At 34.8% G+C, this 25,799-nt stretch overlaps 1 protein-coding gene and 1 long non-coding RNA gene across 3 annotated transcripts in view; one reads left to right on the forward strand and one right to left on the reverse strand.

The window, feature by feature from the left end:
- The window catches only part of LOC101725543 (uncharacterized), a 168,819-nt gene that overhangs the window by 86,910 nt on the left and 56,110 nt on the right, over positions 1 to 25,799 (forward strand). For both annotated transcript variants that reach the window (XR_015441748.1, XR_015441760.1), the window contains exon 7: positions 5,668 to 5,721. This is a non-coding gene — a long non-coding RNA (uncharacterized LOC101725543). The remainder of the gene's footprint in view (positions 1 to 5,667; positions 5,722 to 25,799) is intronic.
- Npffr2 (neuropeptide FF receptor 2) overlaps positions 1 to 25,799 on the reverse strand; it is a 101,821-nt gene that overhangs the window by 31,305 nt on the left and 44,717 nt on the right. The window lies entirely within an intron of this gene.

A 25,799-nucleotide genomic window follows, 5' to 3' on the forward strand; every position in this document is an offset into this window, starting at 1 on the left:
CAAAGTAGATTTCAAACCAAAACTAATTAAGAGAGACAAAGATGGTCACTACATTCTTGTGAAAGGAACAATCCAAGAGGAAGAGATGACAATCCTAAATATATATGCAACAAATATGAATGCCCCCAACTATACAAAACAAACATTAATAGACATGAAAAACCAAATAAACACTAACATAATTGTAATAAGGGACCTCAATACCCCACTATCACAAACAGACAGATCATCTAGACAAAATGTTAACAAGGAAATACTAGAACTGAACCAAGCTTTTGAACAAATGGACTTAATGGATGTTTACAGAGTGTTCCACCCCACGAAACCAGAATACACATTCTTTTCAGCTGCACATGGGTTATTCTCCAAAATAGACCACATGCTAGCTCATAGGACATGTCTAGGTAAATGTAAAAGAATTGAAGTTATCCCCTGTATATTATCAGACCATAGTGCAATAAAAATGGAGATCAATAACATAAGAAACTGCAAAACCCCAAAAAACACATGGAAACTGAATAACACCCTCTTGACAACCAATGGGTCACAGAAATAATTAAAGAAAAAATTAAACAGTTTCTATAAGAAAATGAAAATTCCAGTACAACATACAGGAATCTATGGGACACAAGGAAAGCAGTTCTACAAGGGAAATTCATAGCAGTGAATGCCCATATTAGGAAAACAGAGAAAACTGAGATAAATAACCTAATGCAGAAGCTCAAGCTCCTAGAAAAAGAACAGAATAACAAACCCAAAGCTCATACAAGAGAGGAAATTATAAAGATCAGGGCAGAAATCAATGCAATGGAGACTAAGAGAACAATACAAAAAATCAATGAATCAAAGAGTTGGTTTTTTGAAAGAATAAATGAAATCGATAAACTTTAGCCAACTTTATCAAAAAAAAGGAAAGAAAAGGCACAAATACATGCAATTAAGAATGAAAAAGGTGAAGTCACAACAGATCCAACAGAAATCCAGAGGATCATCAATACCTACTTCGAGAAACTCTACTCCAATAAAGTGGAAAACACAGAAGAAATGGGTAGATTCCTAGATACATACGAATTGCCAAAGTTAAATGAAGAAGATATAGAAATTCTAAACACCCCAATTACAATGAGTGAAATTGAAAATGTAATAAAAAATTTACCAACAACAAAAGCCCAGGTCCGGATGGCTTCACTGCTGAATTTTACAAGACATTTAAAGAAGAACTAATGCCATTACTCTTTAAACTCATCAAGGAAATTGAAAGGGAAGCAATACTTCCAAATTCATTCCTGGAAGCAAGTGTTATTTTGATTGCAAAACCAGGGAAAGACCCAACCCAAAAAGAGAACTACAGGCCAGTCTTCCTAATGAACACAGATGCAAAAAACTTCAACAAGATACTGGCAAACAGAATGCAGAGGGTAATCAAGAAGATCATACACCCTGACCAAGTTGGATTTATCCCACAGATGCAAGGATGGTTCAACATTCGTAAATCAATAAATATAATACACCATATTAACAGAGTCAAGGACCAAAACCATATGATCTTTCAATAGATGCAGAAAAAGAATTTAACAAAATCCTGCACAAGAATTTAACAAAATCCTGCACCCATTCATGATAAAAACCCTACAGAAAATTGGAATAGAAGGTCTTTATCTTAACCTGATTAAGGCTATCTATGAAAAACCAACAGCCAGCATCATACTAAATGGTCAAAAACTGAAAACTTTCATGCTAAAATCAGGAACAAGACAAAGATGCCCACTATCACCACTCCTGTTCAATATAGTTCTGGAAACATCAGCCACGGCAATTAGAAAAGAGAAAGAAATAAAAAGAATAAAGATAGGAAAAGAAGTTAAACTGTCATTATTTGCTGACGATATGGTAGCTTACATAGAAGACCCAAAAAACTCCACCAGAATATTTCTAGACTTAATTGACAGATTCAGTAGAGTAGCTGGATACAAGGTCAAGACTCAAAAACAATTGCCTTCTTGTACACAAATAACAGACTCACTGAGAGAGAAATTAGGGAAACAATTCCTTTTACAACAGCTTCCAAATAAATGAAATATCTATTAATCAATCTAACAGAGGAAGCTAAAGACCTCTACACTGAAAACTACAGCACTCTGAAAAAAGAGATCCAAGAGGATACAGGAACATGGAAAGACATCCCTTGCTCCTGGGTAGGAAGAACCAATATAGTGAAAATGGCCATACTTCCAAAACTACTATATAGATTCAATGCAATGCCAATTGAAATTCCAACAATATACTTCACAGAACTAGAGAAAACAATTCAAACATTCATTTGGAAGCAGAAGAAACCTAGAATATCAAAAGTAATTCTAGGCAACAGAGACATGGCTGGGGGTATCACAATCCCCAACTTGAAACTATACTACAAAGCTACTGTGATAAAATCAGCATGGTACTGGCAAAGGAACAGACCTGAGGATCAGTGCAATAGATTAGAAGATGCAGAAACAACTCCAGATATGCTCAGCCACCTCATCTTTGACAAAGGAGCCAACCACTTTCATTGGAGGAAAGATAGCCATTTTAATAAATGGTGTTGCAAGAACTGGATTTCAACCTGCCAAAGATTAAAACTAGACCCATACCTATCACTGTGCACTAAATTAAGATGGAAGTGGGTTAAAGATCTACATATTAAAACAGAAACACTAAACTTGCTGGATGATAAGTTAGGTCGAAATCTTGAAGACATTGGCATAGCCAAAGACTTCATGAACAAAACCTCAGCAGCATGGAAACTAGCAGAAAAAAAATCAACAACTGGGATTTCATCTTATTAAAAAGCTTCTGCACTGCAAAAGAAACCACCAACAGAGCTAATAGACAACCTACAATATGGGAAAAAAATTTTAGCAGCTGAACCTCAGACAAAGGACTACCATCTAGAATATATAAAGAATTGAAAAAAATCAGAACCCCCCCCCCAAGTTCAAAGACCCAATTCAAAAATGGGCATCTGAAATGAACAGACATTTCTCAGACAAGGAAGTAAAAACAGCAAACAAATATATGAAAAAATGTTCAACATCACTCATCATTGCAGAGATGCAGATGAAAACAACACTGAGATTCCACCTCATCCCAGAAAGAATGGCTGCTATCATGAAATCAACCAATAACAAATGCTGTCAGGGTTGTGGGGAGAAAGGAAACCTTCTCCATTGTTGGTGGGAGTGCAGGCTGGTCCAACCATTGTGGAAGTCAGTATGGAGATACCTCAAAGAACTAGGACTAGAGGTCCCATTTGACCCAGCTATTCCCCTGCTGGGTATCTTCCCAAAAGAATTAAAAGAATCATACCACAGTGATATTTGTGCACCCATGTTCATAGAGGCACAGTTTGTAATAGCTAAAGCTTGGAAGCAGCCCAAGTGCCCATCAACTGGAAACTGGATAAAGAAAATGTGGTTTGTTTATAAAATGGAGTACTACTCAGCCATAAAGAATGAAAAACTAGAGTCATTTATAGCTAAATGGATGCATATCAAGGCTATACTCTTAAGTGAAATAAATAGGACACACATGTAAATACCGAATAGTTTCACTAGTGTGAGAAATTGATAGTATAAACAAGAGTTAAAATGATTAAAATGAACAATTGATAATTTGAAATAGGAAAAGAGGTCCAAAGATGAAGGAGTGAAGGGAGGGGAAGAGGAAAGGAAAAGAGGGAAAGGAAAAACTATGAGAAAAGAAAAAAAAATGGAAATGATATCTATGTAAATAGGGAAGGGTGGATGGGGTGAAGGGCACACAGGTAATGGCGAAAAAAATAAGAACCAATATATATCATGTACAGGTACAAACACCCAATGTTAAATGTAAACGAATTAAATACACAAAATGTACCAATAAAAGAAGTAAAAAAAAAATGTAAATGTAAATCATACCTCTTATATTATCAATATTTCATACAAATCTAAAACCATTGTAATCTAAAACCTGCCATTGTGCTAGATTTGTTTATAATTCTTTTATATGATGCTTAAATATTTGGACCATTGAATGATAACTCAGGTATATGCTGTACCATCTAACAATACTCTGTACATGTATTTGTTTTAAACCTTCTATAACTTGAATAGCCTTTGGTATTCATGGAAATCTTCTGGGTTTATGCCTACAACTACTCTAGGGGCGGAACTGATTTCCAGGAGCCAGTAATAAGGAGAAGCACATGGAAAGCCCCATGGGGATACATTGGTTCTAAGGCTTTTCTAACATGGAACATAACTGAGGCCTCCCTAGTCCTCTTTATTCCACTCACAAATACACAGACTTTGGGATTTTGAAGTTTAACTTTGATTAATTTTATTGGAAACTGGGCACAGGATAGTACCAAGATAGTTTAGTACTCTTAAAATCATTTCATATTGTCAATCAGGGTGTTCACCATATGTCATCTTGTAAGCATTTCTGAAAAGGAGACAGCCAGAATTTGGTTGTCTTGGCAACCTCAGCTGATTATGAAACAAATTTCCATACCAGAAGGAAGACAAATAAAAGATAAAAATAACACACTTACAGGGCCAGGGATTTAGCTAAGTGGTTCTGCTGCCTGCCTCGCAAGCACAAGGACTCGAGTTCGATCCCCAGTATCAAAAGAAACAAACAAACAGACAAAAAATCCCCACACTTATCATCAAAGGCAATTTAGATCCAAAGGGGCATCTCAAGATCTTTGGTTCCATGGTATCTCTTCTACTTCCTGAAGAGGAGTGATTTATTACCTCAGGATTGCAAAGATACAGCCAGGCATAAAAGTGAAGTTTGTTATTTACAACTTGGTGGTTCTTACCATTCTTGCCATTTATGACTCGGTGGTTGTTACCATTCCTAGACCTTTTTATTATGCTAGGGAACTATAAAGTCATCGTTCATTAAATACACACCAAGAATGCTAATCTTCAAAATATCATCACCTTTCTAGGTAAATGCCAATTTTTAAAGAATTATTTCAAAACTGTGCACAATATTCTCCTTGGAAGGCAGATAGTCACATTTGAATTTATAATAAGTCATCTGCTTTAATGTTTTATATGAGTTGTGTTTTTCTTAAATGATTTTTATAAGATTTATTTGGAAGTTACATTTTCTGATGAAGACAACTCAACATAGATCATTAATAGGTAATATTTTCTATTAGTGTAATTTGGAAATGACAAGGCACTATAACTAATTTAGTGTTTCTTTTTATTTCCTTAAAGACAAGGCTATTGCCTTTATATGTCTCTTTGACTATAAACAATTAATAGACTTTAAATTAGTAGTTATGTCTCCCAAGGAAATGCACTCCCTGATTTTCAAGAAAGACACCAGGAGCAGTAGTTCTAAGAAGATTTTATGAATTAGATCATAAAATTAGTTCTTAAAGGAATGCAAGTACCTCAGTAAATCATCCGTGCTTTCACATTCTAAGGTGGTTTTAGCCTATCAGCTCTTCAAGTTTATACATCCTGTACATTAAATTGACTTGTTCATTCCCTAAAATTCCCTACTGTTTAATAGTCTTCAAAAGATTTTCACTCCAACCAGGAAGTTCAAACCTGTTAATCTGACATTCAAGTTCCCTCACTAACTGAGTCCAATTGATCTAATCAACTTTGTCTTCAATTCTAGGTACTCAGGTTTTTCTATGAAGAACTCTGTGGCAAAGGAGGAATCCACATCCTGGTGAGTTCAGGGAGAGAAAGGGAAACAATTAAAATAAAAAAGCTGTTGTTATTACTATCATTAAGTATTATTTTTATGTCCTAAATTTTATATGTAATATCTTAATTTTTAACCACTATGATTTATTTATGACAAAAATCCATTTGTATCATATTAAGAATGTTGAAGACTTGAGTATTTTCCTGAATGAGCATGAATGTGTGAAGTGCATAAATGGAATGCTAATTAGTCCATCGCTAAACTCCCAGAAAGGTAAACTTAATTAAAATTATGGATATCTAAGGAAATGAGATTGGTTGATATTGATGTAGCTTTTCTTATACAATATTAAAAGGAGATGCTGAAGGAGAATTTTAGTTAATTGTCCTTCTCAAAAGTACATATGACTTCAATAATATAGTTATCAAAACTGTACCTTAATTCAACAATATTTGCTAAGTCTCTACTACTAACTGAATACTATGTTTGATGATGACTGTAAGCTATAAAAAAGACATACATTATCGTTGCCCTAATATCAAATCTTGTATGTTTAATGGATGCTAATTCAAGAGTGGCAGAACAGAACATACGGATATCATGCGCCTAAAAATCATACCTTAAGATTACTAGTCTTTCTTTGCTAACCTTTCACTTTATCAAGGCTCCACTATCCAGTATTTTGTTGAAATTGTTCAGATCTTTATAAATGCAAAGAATTATCCAAAGTATGTATCAACACAATTTGAAAAAGACCTTATATCTGCATAAATGTCATCAGAACTGATTGTTTCTAAGATGGAATTACAGGGACTGGATTTTCATATCATCTGAAACAACAAAAATACTTTAAAACACTGGCTTCAAAACCTTTGAGCATCATACAGTGATGGGCATTTGTCATTGATAGATGAGGAGAAAATGAGGGTAGCTTGAGAAAGTTGTGAGGCTGTGGAGAGGCCCAGGACTCTGAGTTAGGAGACAGCTGACAGTCCAGGGAGAGCGAGGTCTGGACTCACCAAAGTACTGCCCACCAGGCACCATCACCCCTCCACAGAATACAAAAGGTAACTGTGTGGCAAATTACATGGGATCCACAACTGTGCTCTTTCTCACTAGCCATACTGGTGGGAAATTCCTTTAGTTTTTCTTCAATTTTTCTTCTAAATTTAAGAATAATTTCAAGTTGAATACATTTTATTAAATAATATAATGTAGGCTATGAAGCAATGTTTGTCTATTTCTGCATACAAATGTTTTCATTCTACATCTGTTCATAGTGATATATCTAGAGATGTGTGTGTGTGCTTGTAATTAATAGCTGTCTTTCAAAACACCAACAAAGCTGATCAGCAAAGCCTGCTTCCACTCTACAGTATATAAACTCACATAAGGACTGACTCCAATCTATCAACATAATGTCTCTGAATCCAGAGCCAGAAAGACACATACAGTCTGTTCCCCCAAGCCAGCACAAGCTACTCTGTCTCCACCACAAATATATGTTTCTTTACATATGTTTGAAGCATGTTTTATACATTAGTCTATTTCTAATATTTTATACTTAAGTGGGAAAATCATTCTAGTTGATAAAAGTTCTTTTCTACATTTTCCCTCTAATGAGGATTTTCATTCTTTTTCATTTTTCTCTTCAATAATTTTTTTTTTGGTTCTGGGGATTGAACTCAGGACCTTGCACTGGCAAGGCAGGCATGGTGCCACTGAGCCAAATCCCCAGCCCTAATAGTTTTTTTTTTTAAAAAAAAAACAATAATCGGCTGGCTAAAAGACAGAGGGGCACATGGCAGAGGGGGAGAGCCACACAGATGCCAGCAGCACACCCACCCACCACCCTGTGAAATGAGAAGACACATAAACAAGTCTCAAAACAAGACTTCCAGATCACCTAAAGCAATCACAAAGGGAAACAACATAGAACAATCTCATACCCAACCACCTGGACTTCCCAAACTGGCAACAAAAGAGAATCTGGAAAAAAATCAAATCAGAAATAATTTCTCAGATAACAGCAGAGATTGTGTGCAGAGCACAAGACATGATTAATAAATCTAGAGAGGACACAGGTAAAAAAATAGAATAACTGAGAAACATGATGGAATGCCAACATAGGAAACAAATGGAATCCATAAAACAGACACAAACAGATTTCCAGGAGATTGAAAACTCCATTGAAAGTGTATGCAGCGGAATGAGCCAATGTGAGGATAGAATTTCAGATATAGAAGATAAGATTGCAAGTACTGACCAGGAAAAGAAAATAGTAAGGGACCACGAGAAATCAGTCCAGCAGCTGCTAGACGATGCAAGGAAGAATAACAAGACTGATCAGAGTCAATGAAGAAACAGGAGAGAGTACAGATGACAAAAAAGAATTGTTCACAGAAGTGATGGCAGAAAACTTCCCAAGCAGGGGAAAAGAATTTGTCATACAGATAAGTTAGGAATATAGGACTCTAACTAGCCTTGATCAAAAAAAATCTACACATAGGCGTATATTAGTTAAACCAGAACCCCAACAGAAGAACAAAATTTTACAAGCAGTTAGAGAAAAGAAACAATTCACATAGAAAGGAAAGCCCATCAGAATCACAGCAGACTTCTCAATGGAAACCCACAAGGCAAGAAGAGCTTGGAGTGACATATTTCAAGCCCTAAAGTTAAACAGCCTTCAACCAAGAATGATGTACCCTGCAAAACAATCTTGCAAAATTGATGGAGAAATCAGATATTTTCATGACAAACAGCACTTTAGGAACTTCATGAACACCAAATGAGCCCTCCAAAAAATTTGAAACAATATCCTAGGAAAAGACAATGAGGATCATAACCCCAAGAAGCCCAGCAGAATGAATCCATTAGGCATGAAAAGAAGTTAAAAACAAAGGGGAAGAATCCAACAAAAAGAAAAAGTCATGACAATGATAAGTCAATATTTATCAATTATAACCATCAAAGTTAATGCTCTCAATTCACCAATCAAAAGAAATAGACTGGCAGAATGGGTCGAGAAGCAAGATCCAACAACATGCTGCATACAAGAAACACACTTAATTCAAAATAAACTCATAGATTGAAAGTTAAAGGGTGGAAAACAATACTCCATGTAGCAGGAACCTGGAAAAAAACAGGAGTAGCTACTCACTTTGAAGATCAAGTGAATTTCAAACCAACACTGATTAAGTGAGACAAAGAAGGACAGTACATCCTTGTAAAGGGAAAAATCTAACAGGAAGAGAAGACAATCATAAATATATAAGCACCAAACACTAGTGTGCTTAACAATATAAAACAAATACTAACAGACATGAAAAATCAAATAAGCACATAGTAGTGGGGGCCCTTAATACCACATTGTCACAAATAGATAGATCAGCTAGACAAAAAAAAGCAACAAAATACTACAATACAATGAAACTCTTTAAAAAATGAACTGAACAGGTACTTACAGAGTGTTCAAGCCCACAAAATCAGAATACACATTTTTTTCAGCTAAACATGGGTCATTCTCCAAAATAGACCACATACTCACTCATAGAACATGTTTAAGTAAGTGAAAAAGAATGGAAGTTATCCCCTATATATTGTCAGACCATAGTGCGATGAAATTGGAGATCCATAGCAAAAGAAACTCAAAAAATTTCATTAACACGTGGAAATTGAACAACACACTTCTGAATAACCAATGGGTCACAGAGGAAATTAAAGAAGAAATCAGACAGTTCCGTCAATAAAATCACAATGACAATACAACATATTGGAATCTATGGGACACAATGAAAGCAGCCTTATGAGGTAAATTCATAGCAGTGAATACGCATATTAGGAAAACAGAGTGAGCCCAATTAAACAACCTGATGCTGAACCTCAAGCTTTTATAAAAAGAAGAGTAGCGTGCTCGCTTTGGCAGCACATATAATAATAATAAAAAAGAGTAGGACAAACCCAAAGCTCATACAAGGGAGGAAATTATAAAGATCAGAGCAGAAATCAATGCAATGGAGACTAAGAGAATGATACAAAAAAAATCAATGAAGGCAAAAGGTGGTTCTTCAAAAGAATAACCAAAATTGACAAACCCTTAGCCAGTCTTATCAGAAAAAGAAAAAAAAAGACCCAAATCCATGCAATTAGGAATGAAAAGGATGAAATTACAACAGACCCAGCAGAAATCCAGAGGATCACCTACTTTGAGAACCTATACACCAATAAGATGGAAAACACAGAAGTGGTCAGATTCCTACATACATATGAATTACCAAAGTTGAATGAAGAAGACCTAAAAATTCTAAATAACTCCATATCAATCAATGAAATTGAAAACGTAATTAAAAACATACCAACTAAAAAAAAGCCCAGATACTGAGGGTTCACTGCTGAATTCTACAAGACATTTAGAGAGGAACTACTGCCACTACTGTTTAAACTCTTCAACGAAATTGAAAGGGAAGTAATACTCCTGAACTCATTCCTGGAAGCAAGCATCACCTTGATCTCCAAAGAAGAGAAAGACCCAACCAAAAAGGAGAACTATAGGCCAATCTCACTAATGAACATAGATGCAAAAATCCTTAATACAATACTGGCAAATAGAATGCAGAAGGTCATCAAGAAGGTCATACATCCTGACAAAATGGGATTCATCCCAGGGATGCAGGGATGGTACAACATATGCAAATCAATAAATGTAATAGACTATATTAATATAGCCACAGACAAAAACCATATGATTATCTCCATAGATGCAGAAAAAGCATCGGACAAAATCCAACACACATTTAGGATAAAAACCCTACAAAAAATTGGAATAAACCATCTCTACCTCAATCTGATAAAAGCCTTCTGTGAAAAACCAACAGCCAATATGATACTAAATGTTCACAAACTGAAATGCTTCACACTGAAATCAGGAACAAGACAAGGATGTCCACTATCACCACACCTGCTCAATATAGTTTGGAAACATTAGCCACGGCAATTAGATGAGAGAAAGAAATAAAAGGAATAAAGTTAGGAAATGAAGAAGTCAAATTATCATTATTTGCAGAGGATATAATACTCTATATAGAAGAGCACAAGAACTCCACCAAAAGTCTTCTAGACTTAATAACCAGATTCAATAAAGTAGCTGGACACAAGGTCAACACACAAAAATCAACAGCTTTCCTCTTCACGAACAACAGACTCACAGAGAGAGAAATAGAGCAAACAATTCCTTTCACAATAGCATCCCAAAAAACTGAAATACCTAGTAATCAACCTAACAAAAGAAATCAAAGACCTCTTCTCTGAAAACTATAGCACTCTGAAAAGAGACATTAAAGATTATATCAGAAAATGGAAAGACATCCCTTGCTCCTGGGTAGGAAGAATCAACATAGTGAAAATGGCCGTACTTCCAAAAGTGCTATATAGATTCAATGCAATCCCAATTGAAATTCCAGCAGCATACTACACGGACCTTGCAAAAACAATCCAAAAATTCATTTGGAACAAGAAGTGACCGAGAATACCAAAAGCAAATTCTAGGCAACAGAAACATGGCAGGGGGGATCACAACTCCCAACTTGAAACTATACTGAAAAGCTACTGTGATAAAAACAGCATGGTACTTGCAAAGAAACAGACTAGAAGACCAGTGAAACAGATTAGAAGATGAAGACACACAGAGCTACCTCATCTTCAACAAAGGAGCCAAACACCCTCAAGTGGAGGAAAGATAGTCTCTTTAATAAACTGTGTTTGAAAAATTGGGTTTCAACTTGCCAAAGATTAAAACTAGACCTGTGTCTCTCACAATGCACTAAAATAAAATCACAGAGGATTAAAGATCTAAATATTAGAACGGAAAAGGTGAACCAGCTAGAACAGAGGTTAGGTAGAACTCTTGAAGACATTGGTGTAGGAAAAGATTTTAGGAACAAAATCTCAGCTGCCCATGAACTAGCGCAAACAATCCACAAGTGGGATCTCTTATTAAAAAGTTTCTGCACAGCAAGAGAAACTACCAACAGTGTGAAGAGACGACCCACAATGTGGGAAAAAATTTTCACCTGCTGTTCCTCAGCAGGTCTACTATCTAGAATCATAAAGAATTTTAAAAAAATAAGATTTCCCAAATTTAAAGGTCCAATCCAAAACTGGGCATCTGAAATGAACAGATATTTCTCAAAGAAGTAGAAATAGCAAATAAACATATGAAAAATGTTGAACATCACTGGCCATTCAAAAAATGGAAATGAAAACAACGCTAAGATTCTACCTCACTCCAGAAAGAATGGCTGCTATCATGAAATCAACCAATAACAAATGCTGGTGGGGCTTTGGGGAAAGAGGAAGACTCCTCCACTGCTGGTGGGAGTGTAGACTTGTCCAACCACTGTGGAAATCAGTATGGTGATACGACAAAGAGCTAGGACTTGAAGTCACATTTGACCCAGTTTTTCCCCTGCTGGTTATCTTTCCCAAAGAATTAAAAGAATCATACCACAGTGATATATATGCACCCATGTTCATAGCAGCACAATTTTTAATAGCTAAAACTTGGAAACAGGCCAATTGCCATTAAGTGGAGACTGGATAAAGAAAATGTGGGGTTTTTTAAAATAAAATGGAATACTACTCAGCCATAAAAAATGAGAAATTAGAGATATTTATAGCTAAATGGATGCACATTTAGGTGATACTCTTAAGTGAAATAAATAGGACACGTGTAAATATCGAATAGTTTCTCTGGTGTGAGAAACTGAAAGTATAAATAAGGACTAAAAGGTTTAATAGATAATGTGAAATAGGAAGAAAAGGGGCAAAAGGGAAGGGGAAGTGGGAGGGGTAGGGGAAAGGAAAGAAGGGAATGGAATTAACATGAGAAAATGGAAAAATGGAAACAAAGTCTTTGTAAATAGGGAGAAATGGAGGGGTGAAAGGGAGGGCAGGGGAAGGGGGAAAATAAGAACCAAGAGAGATTATGTAAAGGTGCAAATTTCCAATGATGAATGTCATCATATTGTATACCTAAAATATACCAATGATTAGAATGAATAACTGATAATGTGAAATAGGAAGAAAAGGTCCAAAGGGGTAGGGGTAGTGGGGGGGGGCAGGGGAAAGGGAAGAAGGGAAAGGAAAAATTATGAGAAATGGAAAAAGTGGAAACAAAGTCTTTGTAAATAGGAATGGGTGGAGGGGGTGAAGGGAGGGCTAGGAATGGGGAAAAAACATAAGAATCAAGAACAAAGATGCATCATGTAAAAGTACAAGTTCCCAATGAGAAATGTAAATGTGTTGTATACCTAAAATGTACCAATAAAATAATTTTAAAAAAAGAATTTTTTTTTTTATAAAATGGAGTACTACTCAGCTACACAAAGTGAGAAGTTAGAGACATTTATAACTAAATGGATGCACATTGAAGTGATACTCTTAAGTGAAATAAGTAGGACACACACGTGTAAATACCAAATAGTTTCTCTAGTATGAGAAACTGAAAGTGTAAATAAGGACTAAAACATGTAATAGGTAATGTGAAATAGGAAGAAAAGGGGCAAAGGGGAAGGGGAAGTGGGTGGGGTAGGGGAAAGGAAAGAAGGGAATGGAATTAATATGAGAAAATGAAAAAATGGAAACAAAGTCTTTGTAAAGGGAGGGATGGAGAGGGGTTGAAGGGAGGACAGGGAAATAGGGAAAAAATAAGAACCAAGAGAGATTATGTAAAGGTGCAAATTTACAATGATGAATGTTATTATATTGTATACATAAAATATACTAATATAATACATTTTTTAAAAAACCAGTAATACATTGATCCCCGGTACCAAAAAACAAAACAAAAACAAAAACAAAACAAAACAAAACAAAAAACCAGTAATACAACAGTACACATCTGTAATCCCAGAACTCTGGGACACTGAGTCAGGAGTTTGAGCCTAGCCCAGTAAACTAAGATTTAGATCTTGTCTTAAAACAAAAAATAGAAAGTGTTGGTGATGTAGCTCAGTGCATTGTCCCAGGTTCAACCTCCAATACCGAACAGAGCCCCACATGGCCAATTAGTTAACATAATCAACTTTTATTTCTAATTAGAAGCTGCAACAAAGAAATAAGAATATGATTTTAAAATTCTGTTTTAAGACAGCCTAATGCTGAAGAGTTTCACAAAAGTAAAGCACAATTTATTGCTAGTGACATGATATTATGAATAAGTGGTAAGTGATACACCAATTCTAGATTACAGGCATCTGTTTGCACATATTTTTATATAAGAAGGACTCTATCAAGGATGAGAAAATGATAGCATCACAGCACCCCAACTCACATACACAACATCAGTGACCTTTAAAACCTCTATGTGGAGCCTGAAGATTACATCTCATTTACCCTCACTTTATCCAAGTAAAATGTTTGGTGACAGGAATCTGATTTTTAGAAGGACATGTCAGTTAATATCAGTTAATACTGACTCCCTGATAGCTAAACTATCTGAAAGAACAGACACAAAAACACAGGCTGAAGGAACCAAATGGAAATTAAAACCCATGAGAAATTTGCCTTAACAATCAAGACACATCTGGGCTAAGAGACGTGATGTTTACTGCAGATCCTTTCATTTGAAAGGAGGTGCCTGTTAAGATTTTTAGTAGGTGCCATTTTAAATTGGTTCGTGTTTCGATCTGCAGCAATTGCTGTTCCAATATTAAAGATGAGCAAAACTAGCATTCTTTAGGAATGCTAAAATTAATCAATCTCTTCGTTAAACAACATTTTCCCTAGGACTGCTCTTCTGTTTAGGATATAAATTTTGTGTCCCCATTATTGGAGGGTCATTTAGAAGGGAGCAAAAGACTTCAGCTGCACACATATATGAAGGTGGTTGAGTGATTTTTCTCTTTACAGTTTATTCTAACTTTTATTAGATTTAGCAGTTGAGTAATTGCATATGTGGTCCATAGCAGCCCCTGGAAGTGGCAACAGAGGTAGACTAAGTACTCCCATGATATTTTGTACAGGGATAAAATTTTCTTCCAATAGGTTGATGCCAGCAAACATACAACAAAAAACATAATATATTTAGTGTAACACACATGGGTTGCACTAGTGAAAACCTACAATGAGAGAACTGAAGAAAGCAGTATTTTCCAATGGGCTGAATATGAGAACAAATATAGAGGTGGAAAACAAATCTATGAACATATCCAAAAAACATTTTTTTATTATTCTTTTATTGGTACATTTTAGGTATACAACACAATTACATTTCTCATTGGGAACTTGTACCTTTATATGATGCATCTTGGTTCTTATTTTTTCTCCCATTCCTAGCCCTCCCTTCCCTATTTACAAAGACTTTATTTCCATTTTTTCCATTTCTCAGCATTTTTCCCTTCCCTTCTTCCCTTTCCCCTGCCCCTCCCACTACCCCTACCCCTTTGGACCTTTTCTTCTTATTTTGCATTATTGATTATTCATTCTAATCATTGGTACATTTTAGTTATACAATATAATGACATTCATCATTGGAAATTTGCACCTTTACATAATCTCTCTTGGTTCTTATTTTTCACCCTTGCCCAGCCCTCCCTTCAACCCCTCCATTCCTCCTTATTTACAAAGATTTTGTTCCTATTTTTCCATTTTCTCATATTAATTCCATTCCCTTCTTTTCTTTCCCCTACCCCTACCACTTCCTTCCCCTATGCCCCTTCTTCACATTACCTATTAGGGCGATACTCTTAAGTGAAATAAATAGGACACACATGTATAAATACCAAATAGTTTCTCTAGTGTGAGAAACTGAAAGTGTAAATAAGGACTAAAATGTATAATAGGTAATGTGAAATAGGAAGAAAAGGGCCAAAAGACATTTTTAAAAGCATTTTACACTTACCTGAATTATTGCTAAACAAGGGTGAGTACATTTTCTCATTTTTAAGCAGTGTATTTAGGTGATTTATTATTTTGCATATAAAAGAACAATATTTTCCTTTTTTGGAAATATTTATAGGCAGTAATACTGAGTATTAAAGACTGTATTTTACTGACAGTGTAGACGGTGTCTTCAGTTGCCATTTGTAAGCACATCACAGACATTTGGTCTAGAAGTGCAGCACAGAATGATTGATGAAGCCAGGCATGCTGGCAAAGCCTGTATTCCCGGCACTCTAGAAGGTTGAGGCAGGAGGGTTACAAGATTGAATCCAGCCTGGACAATTTAGCAATTTAGTGAGATCTTTTCTCAAAATTAAAAAAATAAAATTGAAAAGGGTTCAATGGGGCCAAGGCCTTGGCTTCAGTCCCCAGTAAAACACACACACACACACACACACACACACACATTCACACACTAAAAGAGAGATGAGGAGCCATTCACACTGGGTAACTATCGCATGGATTCTCTCACTCTTTCAGCTTGGCTATATTGGGTTGTATTTGGGTTACAATGCTCTGGTCCTCCTCCTCTAATATTCATTCTCATTCTGAAGGAGTATGGCACCTATGTCTTTAGTCCAACTTCTGTCTGTTTCTCAGTGTAAAGTAATTTGTTTTCTGCCTCTTCTTGACACTGACTCTGTGCTCGTTCAGGTTCCTTGCTGATGATAAGAGCCTGTGGCTTCCTCTCAGTGCACATCATCAGGACATCTTCCTGTGTACTCCAAAGGATTTGATGGTCCATGTATTCATTTTGGAGATACAGGCTTGTTAGAGGTGGAGATTTTATTCAATTTTCTTAAAAAGATATGTAAATGAATTTGTAAAATCAATTTTTTGTTAGACTGTAATTTCAGTTGTATATAATGAATATATACATACATATATATATATACATACATATATATATATAGGCTATAAACTGTAAGGTAAAAAGTTTATAACATAGCATAATGATTTCCTGGATTTCAAATTTATCCATATTTCTTGACCTATTTCCCACCACTGTGTCCTTCAGCTTCTCTGGCTCTCTTTGCTATCTCACACAAATTTAAAGTGCTTCATTATTGCCTACTCTGGCTCCCACCGTCTGCTCATGCCACACTCACTCATGCTCATCCTTTTTCTGTGATTTTCTTTTTACATTCTTTTAATTGTACACTTCTGGATACTAAGTACATTCCTACTGTTGTGCAATGATCACCATTATCCATTTCCAGGACTCTTCATTTTACAAAGCTGTAACTCTCTCCCTACACAAGAATAACTTCCCATTTGCTGTCCTCCCAACCCTTAGCACTCATCAGTCTACTTACTCTCTCCATGATTCTGATGACTCCAAGTACATCCTGAAAGTCATGATAAAGGACTTGTCCCTTTGGCCTATGTCCTATGTGCACCTGAGAAGATGTTATTGTGTTGTCAGACAGAGTGCTCTACATAACTGAAAGAAGTAGTTACCTTATTGTGTCATTCAAATCTTCAGATTTGAAATATTCAGATTATATTCTGCCTGGCTGTTCCATCAAGTATTTTTTTTTATTCTTTTATTGGTACATTTTAGGTATACAATACATTTACATTTATCATTGGGTGCTTATACCTGTACATGATGTATCTTAGTTCTTATTTTTTCCCCCATTACCTGTATGCCCTTCACCCCCTCCACCCTTCCCTATTTACATAGATTTCATTTCCATTTTTTTTTCTTTTTTCATAATTTTTCCTTTCCCTTCTTTCCTTTCCCTTTCCCCTCTCACCACCCCTACACCTTTGGACCTTTTCCTATTTCAAATTATCAATTATTCATTTTAATCATTTTATCCCTTATTTACACTTTCAGTTTCTCACACTAGAGAAACTATTCTGTATTTACACATCTGTGTCCTATTTATTTCACTTAGGAGTATGGCCTCAATATGCATCAATTTAGCTATCAATGTCTCTAGTTTCTCCTTCTTTATGGCTGAGTAGTACTCCATGTTATAAAAAACTCACATCTTCTTTATCCAGTTTCCAGTTGCCCGTCAAGTATTGAGAGAGGTGTATTAAAGTCTCTGATTCTTATTGTTGAACTATCTATTTGTCCTTTCAATCACATCACATTTTGCTTCATATATTTTGAGTTATTAAGCATATATATATATTTGTAATTGCTATATTCCCTTTCTTTATGGAATAATTAATATGTAGTATCTTTTTAAATTTCTCTTAAATACCTTTGATTAAAATTTATTTTGTCTGATATTAAGGTAATCATTCTGGTTTCTTTCTGTTGCTGTTTGCATGGAATATGCTCTCGCATCCCTTCACTTCTAATTCACCTGTGTCTTGGGACTTAAAGTGAGTCTTTCATAGACAGTATTTTTTAGGTGACTCATGATTTGTTTTTTTTTTATATCTATTTTACCAGTACCTGGGTTTTGATAGATAAGTTTATTTACATTAAAAGTAATTAATGATATGTAGGGACTTACTTCTGTCATTGTTTTCTATTTGCCTCACAGATAATTTTGTCCCTTATTCCCTTCATTATTTTTTTTTGGTTTAGCTTATATTTTGTAATGAAATGTTTACATTTCTTCTCATTTCTTTTGGTGTATTCTCTTTAGCTATTTTCTTTGTGGTTTTTATAGTTATACTTAACATACTGAAGCCATCACATTATACTTTTAGTTTATACCAGCTTAATTTCAATAACATACTAAAATTCTTGTTTAAAAACTCTATCTATTCTTGTCACAAAATTTTATCTTTATACACTGTCTCGAATTATGAATTAATATTTTGATGTATTTGTCCTCTAAATTATGTAAAACAAAATATAGTTACAAAGCAAAATTACCTTAAAACTAACTTTAAATTAATAATTATTTTGAAATATATCAGTCTCTTAAGTAATGTAGAAAACAAAAAATAAAGTTACAAATCAAAATTACCATAGTACTAGCTTTTGTTATTACCCTACATTCATAGATGTTCAATTTTTCATATGGCCTTAAATTATAGCCCTGCATCTTTTCATTTCAATCTGCTAGTATTTCTTATGGGTAGACCTACTTGTAATAATCTCTCTCAGCTTTTGTTTATATGGGAATGTCTTCATTTTCCCCACTTTTGAAAATTATCTGTCAGATACAGCACTCTTGTATGTCTTTTTTTTAAACAGTTTGAATATATCAGAACACTGCCTTCTGACCTCCAACTTCCTGTGATAATGTGACTGAAGATCCTCTGTATGTGACGACTCACTTCTCCCATGCTGCTTTCATGATTGTGATGTGTTGTTCACTTAGTTTGATTACAATGCATCTCAGTTTGGGTCTCTGAGACCTTACTAGTTGGAGTTCCCTGAGCTTCTTGGATGGTTATATTTATGTTTTTCGTCAAACTTGGGATTTCTTCCCATATTTTCTCTTTTAGAAGCCCCCAAATGCATTTTTTGGTCTGCCTGTCTGTGCTTAGGTTCTGTTAGCTCTTCTTAAATGTCCATTCTTTTTATTGCTCATACTTGTCCTATTGTGGAGTTGACTGATTCTTATGCCTAATAAAATTTGACTTTGAATGCTAGATGTGGATTTTCTAGTTAGCACATATTTCAGTCCTTGGATTTCCTTCTAATATTTTTCTAGGTTTCTTATGTTCTTTGACAGTTCCATTCTGTTCATGCATTATTTTCTTGATTTTCTTCATATGTGGCTTTGTTCCTTGAGGATTTTAAAGACAGTCACTACATATAAATGGCATAAATACAAGAAAAAAACCCTCACTAAAATATGCAAAGATTTTAAGGTCATTGTCTAGTTGATCCACTGTCAGGTGTTTTCCAGGTACAGTGTTTGGGTTTTGGTTTTTGTTTCCTTTGAATGGGCCATTTCCTCAATTCTTTGAATGGGCCATTTTCCCATTTCTTTTTTTTTAATTTTTAAATTATTTTATTGGTACATTTTAGGTATACAACACATTTACAGTTCTCATTGGGAATTGTACCTTTACATGATGTATCTTGGTTCTTATTTTTTCTCCATTCCCAGCCCTCCCTTCATCCCCTCCACCCTTCCCTCTTTACAAAGACTTTGTTTCCATTTTTTCCATTTCTCATAATTTTTCCTTTCCCTTCTTTCCTTTCCCATTTCTTTGTATGTCTCAGATTTGTTTGTTTGTTTCTGTTGAAACTTCACACCTGAATCTAATGATGTGGTAACTCTGTAAGTAAATTTCTCCTTCTTAGATTTGCTGTTTGTTCTTAATTTTGTTTCTGATTATTTTAGGCTTTTCTCCCAAAGATTAGCCTAAGGGATAAAGTCAGACAAATGTATAATATTTTCTGAGCCTTAGCTTGTCTTAGGCACATGTGCTGAGTTTCTGATTTTCTCTGCTTTCATAAGAAACTTGGGATGTTCTAGTGTCTCATGTCTCATTCCAAAAGTGGAAAAATATGAAGAGAAGTGAAAGCTCAGGGAGATCACTGACTTTTTAAATACCCAGGAAGTCAAGTTTCAACATTATTCACTTTGATATTTTGCTATAATTACTATATAGAAGTGGCAAAAATACAAGAAGAAAACCTCATTGAGATACCCTGTAATATATACATTTATTCCTGAAATAATTTATTGTTCACAAGCATATTTATTATAAGTTTATAATATCACTAACTTATTTTATATCCAACACTTTAATTTTTGCCTTAAATAATTTTACAGTTTTCTACAATGCAGCCAGTAATACCCATGCCATGGCCTGAATGTTAAGCTACCTTGAAATTTCTTCCACCAGATTAATTAATTTGCCACTTTTAAATTCAACCTCCCTCAAAAATCTCAGGAAAAAGGGAACATGTAGACAATTTCTTTACTCCCAACTGTACATTCAGCTATGAACTCATGAATGTTTTAACCCACTGAGGAATATAGAGACACCATGATCAAGTCATCTTCCAAAAGCCCCACCTCAGAGCACATAAGACTTCTGGGAGACATTTTAGATCTAAATGATAACATATACAAAGCTACGAGGCATCAGTGTCCATTTTTAACAGTGTACTAATACAAATATAGGGATTGTAAAATAATGTTCCATTTTAGAATAGATTTAGATTTATAAAAATAAAAAAATAACAGTATACAAAGTTTCCACATACCCAACATTCACTTTATGCTATTATCAATAATATATATTAGTATGGTATATTTATTACAATGATGGAAACAACACTGATAAATAATTAGCACTATTGTGTATTCTTTATTCATATTTCCTTAGGTTTTAATGAATATTCCCTTTCTGCTCCAAGATCCCATCCAGGACATCATAATATTTGACCTCTTATCTCAACAGCCCCCTCTTCAATGTAGCAATTTGTTAGAACTTGTTTGTTTTTGATGACCTTGACAGTGTTGAGGATTACTGGTCTTGTATTTTGTAGAATATCTTCAAAGAACATTTATCTGATATTTTCTTATGATTAAGTTGCATTATGGGACTATGGGAGAAAGACAAATAACAAGGGTCTGCTCTCATCCCATAATATCAAAGGTATACACTACCAATATTATAAGAGTTATATCAATTTTGATAACTTCATCCAGGTAGTATTTTTAGGTTTCTCAACTGTAAAATTATTCTTTGGTTCCTTTTATATTGTACTCTCTAAATCTGAGTTTTTATAATTAGCTTATATTTAAGGAGTAGGAAATTATGCTTCAGGTCCTTAAGGATGAAGTGCATCCATAAGTTATTTGCAATTATTCCGTGAGGGAAATTTTTCTTATTTACTTGTTTATTTATGTAGCCACTCATTTAGACTCAAATGGCCATGATTATTTATTTATACACTGTGTTACAATCCAATACTAGCTGATTTATTTTGTTGTCCAAATTGTTTTAGCTCTGGACATAAAAAGCTGGTGTAGTTGGGTATGGTGAGATACCCCTGCCTATTGTTGCTCCCTGAGCACTTTTTTGGGGGCTCATCTTGTATATTTTTTGCCCCCATCTTATAACTAGCCTTGTCTATGGAGATTCCTGGTTCCTTTTATTGGACAATGGCATTAGAGTCCACAGTTGAGGTAGACTGTTGTTCATTGCTACTGGGGATCATGCATTCCAGCTGTCTCAACTGACAGAACAAGAAAATAGGTGCAAATACTAAACCATATCAATGGACACATCTATATACATTTCTATATAACTAGGTTCTTCTATATTAATCTAAATATGAGTTCATACTGATGTATCAACTCTATTCCATTCTACATGGACCATTATAGTCTTCTATCTTTGCTTGGCTATAAACTATAAGATATTTTTGATTCATTCACTTAAAAAGCCAGTATATACACAAATTCTATTGCCTCTTGCTTTATGTCTAAAATGTTTACAAGAAATCAGCTCAGCTCAACTGAAATGTTTGTATATCATATTTTAATTGATTCTCAGTATTTCATTTTAGAAATATTGAACCACATAAAATATACTCAGGAGACCCATCTCAGACATCCTGAACAATAGAAATGAATTTCACATGTTACTAAAAAGTCTAGTAGTAACATCAACTACAGAATTGGTTTGATTCAGTAGTTTAGCAGAAAAAAGAAACTGACATTTCTATCCACACTGTCTTCTACTGTGTGTACTTATTGTTAGGATGGTTCCCCTTCATATGACCAGTGTGGGTTCCAATGACTCTGAAGACTACAAAATGCTTAATCAACATACAAACAGAAAGAGTTTGCAAGAATCATATTCTCATAAGAAGTAGAAGGCTTTTCAAGAAGACTCCAGAAAAGCTCCATTAGTCTTGTTAATTTGAATCAGGCAATGTGCCCATCAATGAAATAGTAATTGTGGCTGGGTGATGATATTACACTGACTAGCTAAGGCTGTATTGTCTAATATGGCAGCCACTGACCACATGTAATTAAAAATAAAACTGAAGTGCATTGGTCATGTTTAGCCACATTTTAATTACTCAAAAGCCATATGTTGCTGCTGATTTTGGTATTAGATTATGTAGGTATAAGACATTTAAGTTCATCACAAAAGTTCTATTTGATAACACTGATATGACCTCAGTCACAACTGCCATCCTTAAAATGAATAATAATGTCACTTTCTCTTAAAGAGCATCAACTATTGTCAGGTGAAGGGTAGTTAGAGGTAGGAAAATTATCAAATAAAAACAAATTTTCCCAATAAATTAAAATGTTTATAAAGACGGCCACCATAAAGCATATCAGAAGTATACAAGAGGTTTTTCAGCCATCACCCTATTGCTGTATACACACTTCACCTGTGCTCCTTAGTCCTGTACACTGCAATAGATGATCTTGTACACATATCTTTTACAGTCCTTGGCTTCTCCCCTTCCCCCAGAGGAGTAGATTCCTGGAAATAAAATGCTGAGTGAAAGAATTCAGTTTAATTTGAATGCATATATTACCCTCTAAAAAGGCTACAATGCTCATTTCAATGAACAGTATACAAGGGCTTCCACCTGTGCTGCCGAGAACAGTGATCAAGTCTAGTGCATGGCTGAGATGCAGTCTCTGCATCCAGACTGAAAGGGGTGCAACATCTTAGCTGTGCAACCCTGTAGCAGTGTGGCCTTGAGAAAATTACTGACTCTGTGTTTCTCAGTTTAACTGGGCATACAGAAAGAATATTATTACTAAAATCTTAACTAAGTATCGGCTATGATTAAGAGAAGTGGGTACAATCACATCTTATGATGCTTGTCTTTCTGATATATAAAAATTATTATGGAATTGTTAATATCATTTTATATTTCCTTTTACTAGGCTAAGCATATTTTAATGTTTATTGGTCACTTTTTTTACTTTGGTGTGAATTTTCTACTTATAACTCCAAAAATTTTTTCTACTAAATTATCATTTTTATTAATCTGTAGAAATACTCTGTAAATTGAAAATCAACTTCCAAAAATGCATTTATGAATTGTTCTAAGAAAGTTTTAATCTATTATGCATTTTGTCAACATTGTGTATTTTCTTGTCTTATTGCAAATGCTTTGGAATATCGATGGTGAGTAAAAACAATAACAATGATGAGTATTCTTGTCACATTTCTATTTTAGTAAAAATGGCTTAAACAATTCGCTTCTTAGAATTTTTCCAGGTAGAATTTTTTTCTATCATATTTAGCACTTTCCTTACAAAAGACTCTTGAATTTTATGAAATAACTTTTCAGAATATAATAATAAACTTATAGTTTTAAAAATTCTATATTATATGGGTATAATTATTTTTATAACACTTTTTTAAATTTGTTATATTTTTAATTGATATTTTTTCTCTACAACATGTTTTTGAAATATGTATTCATTCTGGAATGTCTAAATTAGATAATTAGCTTACTTCACTTTTTTATAGTGAGAATACTTAAAATTTACTCTCTATGATTTTCAAGAATATATTACACCTTTATTAACTGTGGTCACCATGTTGTACAATAGAACTCTTGAATTTTTTCTCCCATCTACACTGTAATTTTCTATCCTTTATAAAATTACCTTTGTATTCATAGAGTACTCTCTTATAGGTTGCACTCCGTTGTTCTTTTAACACTTAACAAAATTTCAGGTAGTTAATTTTTTACTTTAAAACATGTTTACAGACATAAATGAGATTTTTCTAGTCAAGAGCAAGATTTAGCTTACATGGGCTTTAAGATTAGTGTTATAGACTCTCTAAACTGGACTGGCTAGGTGAGAGGAGCAGCTTGAAGCTACTCTGCTGTCCAGGGCCCAACCCATGCCATGGTGAGGTCTGCTTAGCCACCCCGGCATCTTTCAAGTCCCAATTCCCACCCCCACCCCCCGGGCGCCTCTGGCCTTCTGGCTTTTCTGCTACCTGGTCCCACACTACAGAGGCACAGGGGATTATAAAGACCCTTGTTCTGAGCACCACAAGATAGAGCAGAAGTTAGTAACAGAAAGAGGGCTTCTCGGGCTCCTTGATGAAAACTGAAGCTCAGCGGAAAAGTAAAGAGAATCTCTACAATAAAGGCACATCAGACCACTGTACTTGGTCTGCTGCTGGCTTGCTGAGACTCACTGACTCATATATGCACATGGATTCCTATGTTGCCTACTGTGACAGCAGAGATATACCCTGAAAGAGGCCCATAATTTCTAGTGCTATTTGCAAGAAAGAAAAAAAAATTTTTTTTCTCCTATTTTCAATTCTTAATTTTTACTTTCTCTTTACTCTTCAAAGTTTTACTTTTCTTTCATCTTTTTTTTCCCCTTCTCTCTCACTCATTCTCTTGCTGTCCCACATTGCTCCTCATCTCCCCATTTGTTCCTTTCTGCACTGAATTCAGATTTCTCCCTTATTGTTTTTTTCTTCTCTTTTTCCTTCTCTTGATTATCGTTAGGTTTAAAGGAAAGTAAATTTGGTATCTAGCCTCCCTGTTGCTGTTAGGTGATTCTATTCACATCTTTGTTCTTCCATTCTGCCATTTTCTCTTGCCTTTAACAACTTCTTAGAGTTTGTGTGGTCTTTCTGTGTCTTCAGGCCTCACTGCTAATCTTACCTGTCCTTTCTACCTGTTCCTCCCTCCCCAACTCCTTTTAACTCCCCATCCCAAAGGGGAAAGATGCTATATTGAAGAGCTTATTCATTATAAACTTATCTTAGGTTGGTCCTCAGTTTTAATTTAACTCACATAGTTAAAATTGATAGATTAATAACGACCACAAATTATCATTTTCTAAGCTGTGCTTAATGCTGTGGTATTGCTGACTATGTCTTTTGGACTAACATGTTGTGATTGATCTAATTAGTTTTCTGTCCTGGTATAAGGAAAATTAAATAGCCTCAGAGTCATTTTCCTACCTGGTATAAGGAAAATAAAATAGCCAAACACAAGCTATATCTAGAAGACACCTCTGAAAAGCAATCATTGCACAAGGGTTCTAAACACAAGCAATAAAGATACCTACATTAAGCAATTTTGAAATATCAACCCAGGAATTAAACCAAGGACAGTACCAAAAACAAAAATGAGAAGACACTTAAGCAAGGCACAAACTCAGGCTTCCATTCCACAAAAAGGAAATTCTGGGGGAAATGAGGTGGAAAAGTCTGACAAGCAACCACTTGGACACTGTGAACTGATAGCACAGGAAGTA

The sequence above is a fragment of the Heterocephalus glaber genome, unplaced genomic scaffold, assembly GCF_053883595.1.
Source record: "Heterocephalus glaber isolate CG9 unplaced genomic scaffold, H.glaber_assembly_v1.0 deba00000281, whole genome shotgun sequence".
Classification (NCBI taxonomy): Eukaryota; Metazoa; Chordata; class Mammalia; order Rodentia; family Bathyergidae; genus Heterocephalus; species Heterocephalus glaber.